Source organism: Myotis nattereri, assembly GCF_964212035.1.
Source record: "Myotis nattereri genome assembly, chromosome: 14".
In the NCBI taxonomy this organism is placed as follows: domain Eukaryota; kingdom Metazoa; phylum Chordata; class Mammalia; order Chiroptera; family Vespertilionidae; genus Myotis; species Myotis nattereri.
This window is the reverse complement of record NC_138089.1, coordinates 14883850-14901547: the sequence shown is the minus strand read 5'-3', so window position 1 is coordinate 14901547 and position 17698 is coordinate 14883850.

Genomic DNA, 17698 nt, shown 5'->3' with positions numbered 1-17698 from the left:
CCCATCTTCCACACTCAACACGTATTTGAACTGCTGCCCATCAGCATACTCTTGATTGTTGGATCTGCCAGACTCAACCACAGACCCATCTCATCCTCAATCCCTCAACCACAGTGCTAACCAATGCACTGTGTTTGTTAAGCATAAAGGGACCTTGATTTAATGGGCCTCTGGCATTCTTCACATGTAATGAAATTTATCAAACCCAAGTTAATCGAGTTTAGAAGGCCTATGGTTATTTGAAGGTAAAACTTGAAAGCCACGTAACTGATAACGGTCAATTCAAGCTTTTTGCAATCCTAGTGCAAGTCAGACACTGTCCTAAGCACTTTACATACTGACGGCGGGCAAAGGTAGGTTTACTGTAATTCATAAGGAAAACAATACAATAATTAATAAATAATACAAGAATAAATTGTTTCATGTACTCACAGCTATAAAACTACTTTTGCCCACCCCTCTGTGTGTATTATATATAATATATTATACTTTATATATATTATTTATATTTTTTATATATTAATTAATGTATATTAATACTTTTATAATAGAATATATTTTTTATCCTCACCTGAGGATATGTTTATTGATTTTTAGAGAGCAAGGAAGGGGAAGAGAGAGAGAGAGAAAGAGAGAGAGAGAGAGAAAGACAGAAAGAGAGAGAGAAAGAGAGAAAGAAATAGCAATATGATAGAAAAAAACATCAGTTGCTTCACATTTGTACTCCTACCAGGGACCAAACCCGCAACCTTTTGGTGTATGGGAGGATGCTGCAACCAACTGAGCCACCTGGTCAGGGACACCTCTGTATATTTTTCCATATGATCCTCATAACAATTATATGCGGTGGATGTGGTTATTATTAATTCACATTCAATATAGGAATACAAAGATTATAATTAAATTTCCACATAATTCCAACAATTTCTCCTGGGATCAACATGAGTATCTTATCTCTCAGTTCCTCCTACAGATATACTGTATTTCAGATCAGTTTTTAAACTTTTTCAAGAAAAAATATATGGGTTTATATTTGTACAAAATCCTGGGGGTAGTTGTTAAGAGCAATGGAAAACTGAAACAATGAACAAAACGGATAATCTGTAAATTTATTTTGTAAGCTTGCAAGTTTAGCTGTGTGCTTGTACGACTGATTGTGATCTTCCCTGAAACCCAAAGGAGCCAATGGTCATGTCCCCTATTTTTCTCTACAGCTTCCTTACACTGGTGATAAAATAGGTTGCAAGCATTTCTCTAGAAGGAGCTTGTACACAAGTCTGGGTCTAAAGCTTTTGTGGCTGCTATGAAGGGACAGGCACCTAAATACATAGCTCTGATAGCATTCACAAGTCCCACAGGACAATAGCAAACAAGAAGCAGTTTTAAAACAGGTGTAGGTGCAAACTCTCATGACTATACACTTGGCCTTAACACAGAGACAGCAGGAAAAATGCCCATCTCCCAGTTTATCCCTAAAAATGGTTTAACTTCCTACTTTCCTAGATGAAACCTGAGGATTTTATTTCTAATCAGCCTACATCCAGGTGCTGACGGCGATCCACTCCTTTAAAACACTGGCAGGTTTCGACCCACTCTGTACTAGGAGTCATTAAGAACAAAGACAACAGCTTAGACAAAGGTTTGAGTGGCAACCAGGAGTCTGGCCTAGGATGATTGACAAGGTTCACCTCTTACAGAAGACTGGTTTGTCAGGATTAGGAGATGTGGCTTTTTTATCTGATGCACAGAACCAATAACAGTCAATAAAAATGAATAAACAAGTGAATATGTTCCAAACAAGAGAACAAGATAAATTTCAAGAAACCAATCTTAATGAAATGGAGATAAGTTATTTCTCTCCAAGGTCATAAGAGAAATGCATGAACAAAGTAAAAGTTTGAACAGAAATATAGAAATTATTAAAAATACTGAGCAAAAATCATAGAACAAAAGAATATAATAACTGAATTGAAAAATTCAATACAGGAGTTCAATACAGACTAGATCAAGCAGAAGAAATAATCAGCAAGCTTTACTTCAGGGCAGTACAATTCACCCAGCCAGAGGAGCAAAATGAAAGAATATATAGTAAGAATAGACTAAGGTATTTATGTGACACCATAGCAGACCAATATATACATTATAAGGTAATAGGGTCTTAGAAGGAGAAGAGAGAAAGGGGGCAGGAAACTTATCCAAACAAATAATGGCTGAAAACTTCCCAAAACTAGGGAAAGAAATGGAAATCCATACACAGAAAGCTAAAAATGTTTTAAGAAAGAAGAATCTAAAGAGATCCATATGAATATACATTATAATTAAATTGTCACAAGTTCAATACAAACAAAAAATTCTGGAAAGCAGCAAGAGAAAAGAAGTTGTTATATACAAAAGTATCCCAAACACTATCAGTGGATATCTTATATAATAAAGAGGTAATATGCTAATTAGATCGAACAGCAGAACCACCATACAGACAACCTTCTGGATGAAACCGGGGCTGCGAGGACCAGCCAAGGCAGCCAGGGCTGCAACAACAGAGCCCCTTGTATGAATTTTGTGCACCGGGCCTCTAGTTTAAACAGAAACTGCAGGCCAGAAGGGAATAAAATGATATATTCAAATTGCTTAAAGAATCAAACTGCCAACCAAGAATACACTACAAAGTTGTCCTTCAGAATTGAAGGATAGTTTTCTAGACAAACAAAAGCTGAAGGAATTGAACACCATAGACTCCCCTTAGAGCAGTGGTCCTCAACCTATGGGTCGTGATCCCTTTGGCAGTTGAACGACCCTTTCACAGGGCTCACCTAAGACCATCCTGCATATCAAATATTTACATTACGATTCATAAGAGTAGCAACATTACAGTTATGAAGTAGCAACGAAAATAATTTTATGGTTGGGTCACAACATGAGGAACTGTATTTAAAGGGCCAGAAGGTTGAGAACCACTGCCTTAGAGAAAATGTTAAAGGTAATTCTTCAAACTGAAACAAAAGAATGCTAATAAAGAGTTGTATGAAAACATATGAAAATATAAAACTCACTGGTAAAGGTAAATATATAGTTAACTTCAGAATGCTCTAATATTGTCACAGTGGTATGTAAATTACTTATAACTATAGTATAAAGGTTAAAAGAAAATTATTAAAATAACTTTAACAACAATAAATTGTTAATGCATACACAATGTTAAAAGATATAAATTATGACATTGAAAACATAAAACAAAGGGAGGAGTGTGAAACTGTAGAGCTCTCGTATGTGTTTGAAGTTATAAAAGCCTGAAGCATACTGCTATAAATATAAGATGCTTTATGTAAGCTTCATAATGACCACAAAGCAAACACTTATAATAGATACTCAAAAGCTAAAGAGAAAGAATCAAAGCATACCACTGAAGAAAATCATCATGTCACAAAGGAATAGATTCTGAGAGGAAGAGAGGAACAAGGGAATTATAAACAGCCAAAAAAAACAATTAAAATATGTTAATGTAAATGCATAATAAATACTTTAAATGTAATGGAATAAATTCCCCAATCGAAGGGGGAAAAGTGGGTGAATGAATTAAAAATAAAAATATGCTACCAACAACAGATTTACTTCAGCTTTAAGTGTTCAAATATGCAAAAAGCTATTCCATGCAAGTGGAAACAAAAGGAAAGCAGAGGTAGCTATATATATTATAAAATAAATCAAAGACTATAACAAGAGACAGAGAATGTTATTAAAGAACTAGAGGCCTGGTGCACTAATTCATGCGTGGGTGGGGTCCTTGGCCTGGCCAGCAATCAGGGCCAATCAGGGGGTTTGGCCTGCCTGGTGGAGGGACCATGGGAGGTTGGCCAGCCAGCAAGAGATTGGCCCCAGCAGCAAGCTAACCAACTGCCGATTCTGTAAGGAATTGGGTTCCCTCCTCCCTCCTGTCTGGGTCCGGGTTGCGGGTGAACCAGATTCGGAGCTGTCAGGGCCCAGCAGCAAGCTAAGGCATGGTCAGTTCCATGAGGAATCAGGCTCCCTTCTCCCTCCTGTCTGGGTCCGGGGTGCGGGTGAACCAGATTCGGGGCTGTCAGGGCCCCAGCAGCAAGGTCTGGGTCAGTGTGCATCATAGCTACCAGCCAGTCATCCGGTCGTTCCGGTTGTTCAGTCATAATGGTTGCTTAGGCTTTTATATATATAGATGCTAAAGAGATCAATTCATCAAGAGGATATAGTACTTATAAATATTTATGCACCCAACACTGGAACAAGTAAATATATAAAGCAAATATTAACAGATCTGAAAGAGAATATAAACAGACATATAATAATAGTAGGAGTTTTCAATACTCCACTTACTATGAATAGATTGTCCACACAGAAAATCAATAAGAAAACATTGTACTTAAACTACATTCAGGATCAGATGGACTAAACAGATAAGAAGTATTCCATCAAACAACAACAGAATATGCATTCTTCTCACGCACACATGGAACATTCTCTAGTTTAGACAATATATTAAATGCCACAAAACAACTCCATAAATCTAAAAAGATTAAAATAATATCAAGTATCTTTTCTAAACACAATAGTAAATGTGAAATCAATTACAAGAAGAAAAATGGAAAACTTATAATATCTGGAGATTAAACAACATGCTCATAGACAATCAATGGGTCAAAAAGGAAACCAAAGGAAAATAAAAATATCTTGAGATAAATGAAAATATAAACACAAAAACTTATGAAATACAGCAAAACCAGATTTAAGAAAGAAGTTTATAATTGTAAATACCTACTTAAAAAAACACACACACAGGCAAGAATTGTCTCAAATAAATAACTTAATATTATACCTCAAGGAACTAGAAAAAGAATAACAAACTAAACCTAAAGTTAGCAGAAGGAAGAAAATAACAGAAACCAGAGTAGAAGTAAATGAAAGAGACTAAAAAGGCAATAGAAAATATTAATGAAACTAAGAGCTGGGGTGGGTTTTTGTTGTTGTTGCTGTTTTCTACAGATAAAATGATAAATCTTTAGCTAGACTAACATAAAAATAGAAGAAACAAGTAAATAAAATCAGAAACAAGTAAATAAAATCAGAAATGAAAGAAACAAGTAAATAAAATCAGAAATTAACCAGTAAATAAAAACAACTCTTAACACAGAAATACTAAGGATCATATGAAACTGTATGCACAATTCTATTCCAAGAAATTAGACAACCTAGAAGAAATGGATAAATTCCTAGAAGCATACAACCTACCAAGAATGAGTTATGAAGAAACAGGAAATCTAAACAGACTAATTACTATTAAGGAAATGCAATCAGTATAAAAAAATCTCCCAACAAAAAAGTCCAGATGACTTCACTGTTAAATTCTACCCAACATTTACTGAATTAATACCAATCCTTCTTAAACTCTTCCAAAACAATAGAAGAGGCAGAAACACTTCCAAACTCATTTTACAAGGCCAGCATTACCATTATATGAAAGTCAGATAAGGATTCCACAAGAAAAGAAATTAACAGGCCAATATTCTTGATGAACATTGATGCACAAATCTTCAAAAATATTGGCTAACCAAATTCAAAGTATATGAAGGACCATGCACAATAATCAAGTGGAAGTTTTTCTTAGGATACAAGGATGATTCAATAGCCTATATCATAGGGAGGTGATATGCAAATTGACCATCACTCCCTCACACAAGATGGCTGTGCCCAATGTGGCCAAAGACAGCTGCCACCATGTGGTCGTAAGATGGCCGCCACAAGATGGTCAGCAGGGGAGGGAAGTTGTGGGCGATCAGGCCAGCAGGGGAAGGCAGTTGGGGGCGACCAGGCCAGCAGGGGAGGACAGTTGGGGGTGACCAGGCCAGCAGGGGAGGGCAGTTGGGGGCGACTGGGCTGGAAGCGGAGGGCAATTGGGGGCAATCAGACCAGGAGGGGAACAGTCGATCAGGCTGGCAGGCAGAAGTGGTTAGGGGCAATCAGGCTGGCAGGCAGGCAAGAGGTTGGGAACCAGCAGTCCCGGATTGTGAGAGGGATGTCCGACTGCCAGAATGGAGAAGGTGCAGGCTGGGCTGAGGGACACCCCTACCCCCCCCCCCCCCAGTGCATGAACTTCGTGCACCAGGACTGTAGTATGCAAATAAATCAATTGATGTGATATGCCACATTAACCAAATGAAGGATAAAAATCATATGATCATCTCAATATATAGCATAAAAAGTATTTGACAAAATTCAACATCCTTTCATGATCAAAAAAAAACAACAACCTCTCAACAAACTGAGTATAGAAGAAGTGTACCTCAATATAATAAAAGCCATATATAACAAGGCCACAGTGACCATCATACTCAATGTGAAAGGTTGAAATATTTTCCTTTAAAGTCAGGAAAAAGACAAGGAAACCCACTCTGGCCACTTTTATTCAACATAGTGATGGAAGTCCTAGCCAGAATAAGTAGGTAAATACATACATACATACATACATACATAAATGAATAACAGAAAAATAAAAAAGACATACATATCAGAAAGGAAGAAGTAAAATTATCTCTCTTTGCAAATGACATGATATTATACATAGGAAACCCCAAAGACTCCACACACAACAAAATAAAACTAATAAACAAATTCAGTCAAGTTGCAGGATACAAAATTCAGTTGTTTTAGTATTCTAACAATGAACTACCAGAAAGAGAAATTAAGAAAACAATCCCATTTACAAAAGCATCAGGAAAAATAAAATACAGAAATAAACTTAACCAAGGGAATGAAAGAGATGTAACTAAAAACTATAAAAATGTTTTAAGAAATTGAAGATGACATAAATAAATAGAAAGGTATCCCATGTTCATTAATTTGTAGAATTAATATTGTTAAAAAGGTCATACTATCCAAATTGATCTACAGATTCAATGTAATTAATATCCTTTCAAAATTCCTATGGAATTTTTAACAAAAATATAAAATAAAATCCTAAAGTGCATATGGAACCACAAATGACCCTGAATAGACAAAGCAATCTTCAGATAGAAAAACAAAACTAGAGGCATCACAAATTCTAATTTCAAACTATATTACAAAGCTATATTAATCAAAACAGTATGGCATTGACATAACAACAGACACATAGAACAACTGAACAGAACAGAGGACCCAGAAATAAAACTACACAGATGTTGCCACTTAATTTTTGTCAAAGGACCCAAGAATATGTAATGGGAAAGGACTGTCTCTTCAATAAACGGTGCTGATAAATTTGGACAGCCATAGGCAAAAGAATAAAACTTGAACCTTATTTTATACTATACACAAAAATCCACTTGAAATTGATGAAATACTTGAATGTAAGACCTAATAATGTAAAACTCCTAGAAGGAAACACAGGGGGTAACCTCCTTGACACTGATCTTGGCAATGCCTTTTCTATTTTGGCAACAAAAGCAAAAGTAAATAATTGGACTTCACCAAACTAAAAAGATTTGCACAGTAAAGGAAACCATCAACAAATGAAATGGCAACCTACGAAATTATTTGAAAACTACATATCTGATAAATGATTAATATCTAAAATATACAAGAAACTCAGATAACTCAATAAAAAATAAATAACCCATTTTAAAAATGGGCAAAGTACCTGAATAGATATTTCTCTAAGGAGGACATACAAATGGCCAATGGGTACATGAAAAGTGCTCTATATTATTAATCATCAAGGAAATACAAATCAAACTCACAATTAAGAATCACCTCACACCTGTTAGGATGTCTATTATCCAAAAACCAAGACATAACAAATGCTGGCAAAACTGTGGAGAAAAGGGAACCCTTGGTGCACTGTTACATTGGGAATGTAAAATGGTACTGCTACTATGGACAACAATGTGGAGGGTCCTCAAGAAATTCAAAATAGAATTACCATATGATCCAGCAATCCCACTTCTAAATACATATCCAAAGGAAATAAAATCACCAATCTTGAAAACATACCTGCATTCCCAATTCCTTGCTGCATTATTCACAATAGCCAATGTATGGACAGATCCTAAATGTCCATCAATCAATGAATGGATAAAGAAAAAAATATGTATATCTGTATGATGTAATATTTAGCCTTTAAACAGATGTAAATTCTGCCATTTGTGTCATCATTAAAGAACCTGGAGGGCATTAAGCTAAGAGAAATAAGCCAGACAGAAACAAATACTGCATGGTATCATGAAAAAAAAGACAAACTCACAGAAACATAAAGTAGAATGGTGACTGAGGTTGGGCCCATGGTGGGGTGATAGAAATAGCTTGGTAAAATAATACAAACTTTCAGTTATAAAATGAATAAGGTCTGAGGACACAATGTATAACATGGGGACTATAGTTAACGCTTTGCGGTCATTTGTCTACTCTCAGCCACCAAAGCTTTTTTACCGTTCTGGTCGTATGTCTGCTCTCAGCCACCACAGCAAGGAAACGTACGAATCTTAACTCTATTCATTCATGTATCAGTTCATAATTTCTCTGAAAGCTCTTAAGTGTCTAAGCGACCTTGTCACGAACCAAAACATTGCCCCGACAAATCGGAGATATCGAAACTCAATATAAACAAACGCGGTCGTTCCACACTCGCCATGCAAAACACCGTGGCGAGTCAGTCGCCTTTTGAGAGTGAAGAAATCGACAAGCTTCGGAAATATTTCGCAGAATTTCAAATAAAGCTTTACAAATTACGTTTAACTGTAATTAGGCATTCTCGCTTGTTAAGATATTTCAAAATAATACTCCAAAATGGCAAAAAGAAAGTTACCGAAAGAAGTATACTGTGAATCTGAAAGTAATGATGAAGAGTTTTATTTTGGCACCTTGGATACTGACTCTGACGTAGAAAGTGATAACGTTTGTAGTGATTCTACTAGTAGTGACGTAGTTCCAAAAAAGAATTAATAAATCTTGTTTATCCTTCATAATCTTGCATGTTATGTATCACTCTTTCAATGGAAATTCCGACCAGTACAACACCCATGTCCAAATTTAATATGACCGCGAAGGGTTAATAATACTGTGTTGTATAGTTGAAGCTTGCCAAGAGAGTAGAAATTAAGTGTTCTCACATACAAAAAAAGAAAGGTAAATATGTGAGGTGATGGATGTGTTAATTAACTTGATGGTGGGAATCCTTTCAGAATGTATACATATATCAAGTCATCACATTGTACACTTTAAATATATTTCAATAAAGCTGAGAAAAAAAGATAAACTTGTTAGTATATTAATTTAAATTTTCCAAACAGATAGTCCTTCTTCTATAACTAGAATGTGTGAATGCCTAGAAGCAGCTTGTCCAAATTAATTCATCTAAAAGCATAAAATGAGCTGCTCTCATTTTCCCATGGACCCTATCTAGGATAGATGATTAAGTTAGTTTGGGTCTGATTCAGGACTATATAACATGGAGTTATGTCTTAGGCTATGTCCCCTTGGGCAACTTGGAGCATTCCAGGGTCAAAGAAGCCCTGCCAAAACCCAAAATCAATAGGGCCATTTACATGATGACATCCCCAGTGGGTAAAGATATTTGACTCCGCACATCAATGGCATGAGCTACTGTCCTGAACTTTCATCAATAGGTCCAAGATCCCATTAAAGCTTTTAAATTTCTGCTTAGAGGTATTAGGATTTAATTGATGCCAAAGACACTGACTGCCACTAATGATGTTGCAGCAGTCAGTAGGAAGTCTTATATATAGGCCTTCCCAAATATGCCAGGCAATTCTACTGGCCGCATTTATGGGTTTGGGAGGCTACATCTACTCTATAGTAGGTCTTTATAGTTGTTCAGCATGCCCATCATCCATTTCCCCACCTTCTTTTACCAGCAAACCAATGTTCTCTTGGGAAATGATCCCACCCCTTTTCTATGTCCATGTTCAGGAGGAATTGATTCCACCCACAGATGCAAAGATGGGCACACAACCCAGGTCTGATCAATAATCCTGGGTCAGTGCCAATTAGATTCAAAGTTTGAACATTTACTAGAACTATCAGAAATGTGAAACTCTACTGTTTCCTACTAGGATTGATAAACTGATAGTATGGAATGGGTATATGTTACGAGAAGCCTTCTAGCCATTAGGATGAGATTCTGGATCCACCACTTCTAGAAGTCAGTTGTCCATATTTTTTTTTCCAGTACACAGTCAAACCTAGGTTCTCAAATGTCTTTCATCTGAAAAAATTCAGTTCTCAACCTGTATGATCAGTCACACATTTCTCAGGTGACAAAGGAAAGACTGCATGATTATGAGTCAGTTTACCACTAAACCTCACGTTGGTAACATCTCAGAAAATTGTGCTGTGAATATTTACAAGGTTTTTTTTTGCTTTTGTTGCTGCTTATTATTTAATATGTACAGTAAGTCACCATGGGTCCTAAGAAGGTTAGTGATAGCAGCAAAGTGAAAAGGAAAGGTATGAGAACAATGATAGAGCTTAAGAAAGAAATGATTGTAAAGTATGAAAGAGGTGTTTGCATGCTTGATCTGGCTACTAAGTATGGCATGGTAAAATTGATGATTGGCACAATTTTGAAACATAAAAGAGGCCATTGAGAGTGCTGATGTTGCAGTGATATGTAAAAAAGCAAAGATGCTACACACTGATCTCCTGAAATACACCCCTGGAATGCGTGTTCAGAGTGATTCCTTTAAGACTAGTAGGGAGTAGTTTTTTGTTTTGTTTTTTAAATATTTTTATATTTTTATTGATTTAAGAGAGGAAGGAAGAGAGAGAGAGCTAGAAAGATCCATGATGAGAGAGAATCATGGATTGGCTGCCCCCTGCAAGTTCCCCACTGGGGATCGAGCCCACAACCTGGGCATGTGCCCTTGACTGGAATCAAACCTGAGACCTTTCAGCTCGCAGGCCAACGCTCTATCCACTGAGCCAAACCGGCCAGGGCATTAGGAGGTAGTTTGATAAATTTAAGAAAAGAAGTGGCATTCAATGTGTAGTGAGGCAGGGGGATGCTGCCAGTTCTAACAAAGGTATTGATAATGCCATGGGCGACTAGAACAGATTAATTCAATTGAAATTATTTATAATGGGGGGAAAAAGATTCAGTCTTCTAACAGATTGCTTCTTGAACAGCCTTCCAGAACGAATTAAGTTCAAGAACCAAGGTCCCACTATATAAGCCAATAAAATACCTCTTTAATTTAGTTTATTTTGAGTTGTATTTTCTAATCTCTTGCAATCATTTTCAGAAATTGCAAAAACATGTGCTACTGCACAAACTATGGTTGGATGGAATGCCATTTGTTTTCTGGGACTGTACAATTTATTACACGCCTTTTTCTGAACCTTAGGTCAACAAGTGCCAAGGCATCTAGACAACAGCACTTCCACAAACAATGCATACTTGATCATCATAAAGTTAAGTTGCCCAATAAGAAAACTGAGATATTTATAGGCCATATGGCTCGAAGCATCAAGTCAAACATGGCACCAAGACTGGAACCCAACTCTTTACTAAATGCAAGAATTCCTCAGTTTGAATCAGTGGACCTCACAGATCATTTAGTCTTATGGATCCAAATGTGAGTCCATGGTCTGGGGTCTGTTGCCAGTGTGTGGCCAATCACCAACAGTCCACAGAATTATGAGAAAAACAAAGACTTTCTAATAGGTTTTAATGGAGCTATTTCATTTCATTTTGTAATTCTGAGATTTCATCCTTCCGGGTTTTTTAGTGTTAACATGTTCTCTTTTGTGAAATGATAGCAATTGTAGATGTGAACAATCTTTTTTGGTGAATATAAAGTATGCAAGGCCACCCTAGCCCCAGTCACCCAGTTTGCTCCCAATACTCCCAGCTTTAACACTGAAAGCTGCACTGCGTTCCTCCTCATACCTCTCCCTGCTCTTTCTCAATGCACCCCTATGGGCTGCTCTCCACCTCTGGAGATGTTCTTCTTGGGAACTCCTTTGTGTTTCATAATAGAGATTGGAGTGGCTTTTCTCTGGCTTCCCCATTCTGAATCTCCTCCTAATACTCTGCTCAGCACCTCCTTAAGTCAGATGCCAAAAGAAGCTCTCCTTATTCTTCAGAAGATGGGAAGGGGGGATATTAAAAGTACTTATAAATTAAGATTTGTTGATCTCAAACAAGCAAAACTTAAATACCCTACAACAAAGAAGTGACTAGATTCCCCTCTATGGGAAAATTATATACCATCGATAAAACTGTGGTTATGAAGAGATTGTAATAATTTGGGGAATTGCTTATAAGATTAAGTAAAAAGATATGTAACTATGGAAATACAATATATAAAAATGTCCATGCATGAATAAACTATAACATTGTCCACACAGATTTAACTGCACAGTGGGGTTATAGGTAATACCTATTTTTGCCTTTACAGAAATCTGTTATCCATATTTTCCATAATGGAAACACATAATTTTTAAATGTAGAACAACATATCCATTAAGTTTAGTTTCCCTTATTTAGGCAGCCAATATTTACTGATTACCCTTTCTATAAAGCCAAGACCAACACTCTTTCATGATACTTCCCTTTGCAAGACAAGATTTGCCAAGGATTAAAGCAGCCTTGGGCAAACTACGGCCCGCGGGCCAGACCCGGCCCGTTTGAAATGAATAAAACTATTGAAATAAAAGACCGTACCCTTTTATGTAATGATGTTTATTTGGAATTTATATTAGTTCACACAAACACTCCATCCATGCTTTTGTTCCGGCCCTCCGGTCCAGTTTAAGAACCCATTGTGGCCCTCGAGTCAAAAAGTTTGCCCACCCCTGATCTAAAGTCTAGATTCTAGACCAGGGGTGGGCAAACTTTTTGACTCGAGGGCCACAATGGGTTCTTAAACTGGACCGGAGGGCCGGAACAAAAGCATGGATGGAGTGTTTGTGTGAACTAATATAAATTCAAAGTAAACATCATTACATAAAAGGGTATGGTCTTTTTTTTCAATAGTTTTATTCATTTCAAATGGGCCGGATCCGGCCCGCGGGCTGTAGTTTGCCCACGGCTGTTCTAGACAATATTGCCATTACTTTATTCTTGACAGTGAGAATAACTTGTACTAAGCCAAACAGCCAATTCTCTTACAGCCATCCTTAATGTCTAATGACCAATATTGTACCTGAACTAGCTCTCTTCCCAAACACATCTGACCTTAACCTGTTTGGACTAAGAGCATGCCCATTTGGGGAACTTACTGGACAGAATCCCATGCCCAATGGCTAGCCTAGTACAAACCAACACAGAGAAATCAAGGAGTTAGTCACACAGAGTTAGCACAAGAAATCAAAGTCAGGTAGAAATCCCAGCAGGGCAGTACACAATTTATCTTTCCCTAGTGAGGCCCACTCCAGAATAATGGAAAACTTCACTGTTGTCAAAATGTCAAAACTGAATTCTCTGAATACCGGGCTTTCCTGAAATCAACAGTTAGGTCCTGACAGGTTCCCAATTCATCCTCATTAACTGAATCAAACAACAAGCATGCTGTTTGGGGGGTGGTTTTACCTGGCATCTGAAACTCAAGATGACAAAGGGTGATATCACTTCTTAAGCCCCATGTAATAAACCAAGTCAGAAAAGGCTATAGTAAGATGCAAGGAAACATTAATATACATTCGTTCCAAATGGTATTATTTCAAATGGACATTACCATACACTTTCCCCCTTATGACTAACCACACAGATGGCGTATTTCAACAGAGATCCCATTTTTTCCAAAACAAAGAAAGATACTCAAGTCTGCCTCAGGGACACAAACAATTATGGTATCTACAGGAGGGAAGGAGCACATGAAGTCAGGATACCTGACACTCAAGCCCTGTTGCTTGGCAAAATTTCTAAGACTAAAGGTTTTGGGGATTTTAATGTTGTTAAACTTTTTATTTAGAAAAAAATTCAAAACAATAGAAAACTTGTAAGAATCATATCATGAACTTCCATATACCATTCCCTAGATTTATTAATTGCTACTACTTTGCTATATTTTATCGTGTCTCCCCATCAACTCCTCCCCCCCCGCAAACACACACACACACACACACACACACACACACCAGAAAAATAGATTTTTGCTAACCATTTTTGTGTAAGTGCTGAAAGGGACCAGAATATGATCCCAGATTATCACTCCAAAATGACATGTTTGGCACCCACTTTGATAGAAGGATTAATTTGAACTAAAGGCACCTGAGAACCAGCAAACACAGAAAAGCTCTTTACCTCCCTCTAACTGTCAAAAAATAAAGTGTAAATTTCCTATTTTGTAAAGAGAATTTTCATTCATAAAGGACATTTCCATTGTAAAGATGTCTCCTTACCAGGAAGAGAGCTATTCCTGGAGACCACTCTTATCACCAGAGAGACGTTTATCTGTATAACCAGACAACTTTACTTATCAGACATTTCCTAGCCATTCAAACCTAGGAGGGTAGGAGGGAAACACCTTTCTTCCCCTAGAGTATGATATCAAAATATTCTAAGAATAAGGACACTTGCTCATATAATCACAATGAAATGATCAAATTTAGAGACTGTTAACATTTTTAAAATACTATCTTAATATAGTTCATGTTTACATTTCTTCATTCCCAAGAAGTCCTATATGGCCATTTCCCCCCAATCCAGGATCTTGCTTTTTAGTTGTCATGTCTCTTTAGTCTTCTTGAACCTGGAATAGCTCCCCAGTCTTCCTTTGCCTATCATGTCATTGATATTTTGGTTTATGCTGATCTGAATACTTCCTTAGGATTAGGTTCACATTATACATTACACATTTTTGAAAGAGATACTACTGAGGTGATTTTATTTCCTTATCACATTATATTATTGGTAATGTTAACTCTGATCCTTGATCCTTTGAATAAAATGGTGTGTGTGTGTGTGTGTGTGTGTGTGTGTGTATTGATGGGGGAAACAACACCTTAGCACACTGAATATCTTAAGCTGAAGGAGTCTGAGAAAACGGCAGGAGCAGGAATGTCATTCTGACCTTTCACCTGGCTTTCTCCTCTGAAGCAGGTCATAAAACCCTTATGTGAGAGGTGCCTCCCTTATACCTGGAGGAAAGGAGCATCCCTATCTCTGAAGATAAAAGGCTGCTAAGAAGAATCCTAATAAACAGGCCTTGGTGAGTTCCTCCCAGCTAACTACACTTACCTTGTGTTCTTTGATCTATCATATTTCTACATGACTGTCCACTCTTCATCAAAGCTAGCATAAAAATACTCAGTCTGTTTCTTTGGGTCTTTATTTCCTTATGAAGGCTCCAGGTCATATAAAACTTATCTATATATATGAAAGCCTAAGCGATTGGCCGAATGGCCGACCAGCTGGTAGCTATGATGCACACTGACCACCAGGGGGCAGACACTCAATGCAGGAGCTGCCGAGTGACAGCAACTTTGCAGAGTGCCTTCTCGCACACCAGGACCCCTCGGGGGATGTTGGACTGCTGGTTTTAGCCCAATCCTCACAGACCATGCCGAGGGACCCCATCGGTGCACGAATCTGTGCTCTGTGCCTCTAGTATTAAATAAATTTGCATGATTTTCTTCTGTTAATCTATTTTAATTTTCAAACCCAGCTAGGGACTCCAAATGGGTCAAGAAAATTTTTTTCTCTCCTACAGTATAAATACATATAATATATAATGTGTGGGGTGATATCTTAAAATTGCAAATAAAATTCTGTCCCTCCAAAATTTTCACTCAGTGTTTTTGTCACCTACTAATGATTCTAGTCTGAATTAACTACTCAGAAGAGTGATTTCTAATTCCATCATTTCCTTCACACATATTAGGTGGCATTCTACCGTAAGAGGAGCTTCCCTTTCTCCACCCCCTCTTTATTTATTTTTTTTTGTTTAAGTATAGCTTACCCATTTGATTCTTAAATACCCTGTTTCAAGCCTGCTCCTGGGTCATTCAGACATGCCCTCATCAATTTTTTTTTATAGCATCTTCTTAGTTGATGGCACCACAAAATGTTCCAGGACTTTCTTTTACTTTCCCTACTCTAGACCTAGAGTCAGCCATTTCTCCTCGGAGCCTTAGTTACTTTCACTGGGTAATGGTGTTTAGAAACCAAGAGCTGGGAACTAAGTGTGCTCATTGCTGTTGGTAGTGCCACTGCTTGTAGAGAGCAGAACTAAAAATTATAAACATATAAAATTATAAGCATATATTGAAATCCTGCATTCATGTTGACACTTCTAATCTCAAATGCAATAGTTCAGTGTTCTTCTTTACCTTCCCTCATTCTATACTGGTATTACTCTTCTTCCACAGTGATATCTTTGGTTCCCACCCTAAAAATATTTTTACTCAATCCTACAATACGTAAAAAATAATTTCAGAATTGCTCCATCAATACCACTATAACAGCAAATGTATAAAGTTCAAGACTTCTTTCGAATTCTTTTGTCTTTAGACTGGAGGTATAAGCTCAAGGTACTATGTGCAAGATAACTTGCATTCGTATTTTTCCCCTTATGTAAGATCATTTCACCCTATGAATATATATTTAGGTTCATTTACTTCTGTTTTTATTTAATACCCCCCTCCCCTGGATCTTGTAAATTAATTCTATTTTTTTAGTATACAAAATATTAACCTGGTTTGAAAGTCAAACTTTTTTAAAAAGTATATCCAGAGTGGTTTCACTCCTTCCCAAATTTTCCAATCTCACTCCCACCCTATTGCCAATTTCATTTCTTTAGTTTATCATTCCTGTGTTTCTTTTGCAAAAATAATCAGAGATATCACTAGATAGACAGACATGCATATTTATTTCTCTTCTTTCTTACATAAAATGTTGTATATTATATACACTCTTCTGCTCTTTGCATTAACAATATCTCTAGAAATCACTCCATATCAATTCATAAGACTCTTCCTCATTCTACTTTATAGCATGCAACTCTGTGTGTTATACTATGATTCATTCAAATAATCTATGTACAGACATTTAGGGTGTCCCCAATATTTCATAGGTACAAATAATGATGCACAGTTCTTACTGTGAGTAAAGTTGAATATACTTTCATATGCTTACAGGAGTACTGGTATTTCTATATCAAGTTTTGTGAATTGTCTAGGTTTTTTTTTTTTACCACTTTTCTATTGGATTTTTGGCCTCTTTTTTTTTTCCTCTTCAATTTGTCATAACTCTTTATATTAGGAATGTTAGCTCTTTATCAGTAATATATTTTTACAAATATTTTCTCCCAGCTTATTGTTTATGGCTTGACTTTATGTTCTAGCCATTCAAAAGAAAATGTTTAATTATAATTTTCCACAATAAAGTTTTATTATATCTGGAGTTTGAATTATGGAAGGTCTTCCTTGCAGCCAGGTTATAAAAGAATTCCAAGTATTGGCTAAATCAGGGGTCCTCAAACTTTTTAAACAGGGGGCCAGTTCACTGTCCCTCAGACCGTTGGAGGGCCAGACTATAGTTTAGAAAAAAAAAAAAACTATGAACAAATTCCTATGCACACTGCACATATCTTATTTTGAAGTAAAAAAAACAAAACGAGAACAAACACAATGTTTGTATTTGCATGTGGCCCGCGGGCCGTAGTTTGAGGACCCCTAGGCTAAATGTATATGTCCCTTGCTATACTATACATGGGCATGTGTGTAGGAATAAATA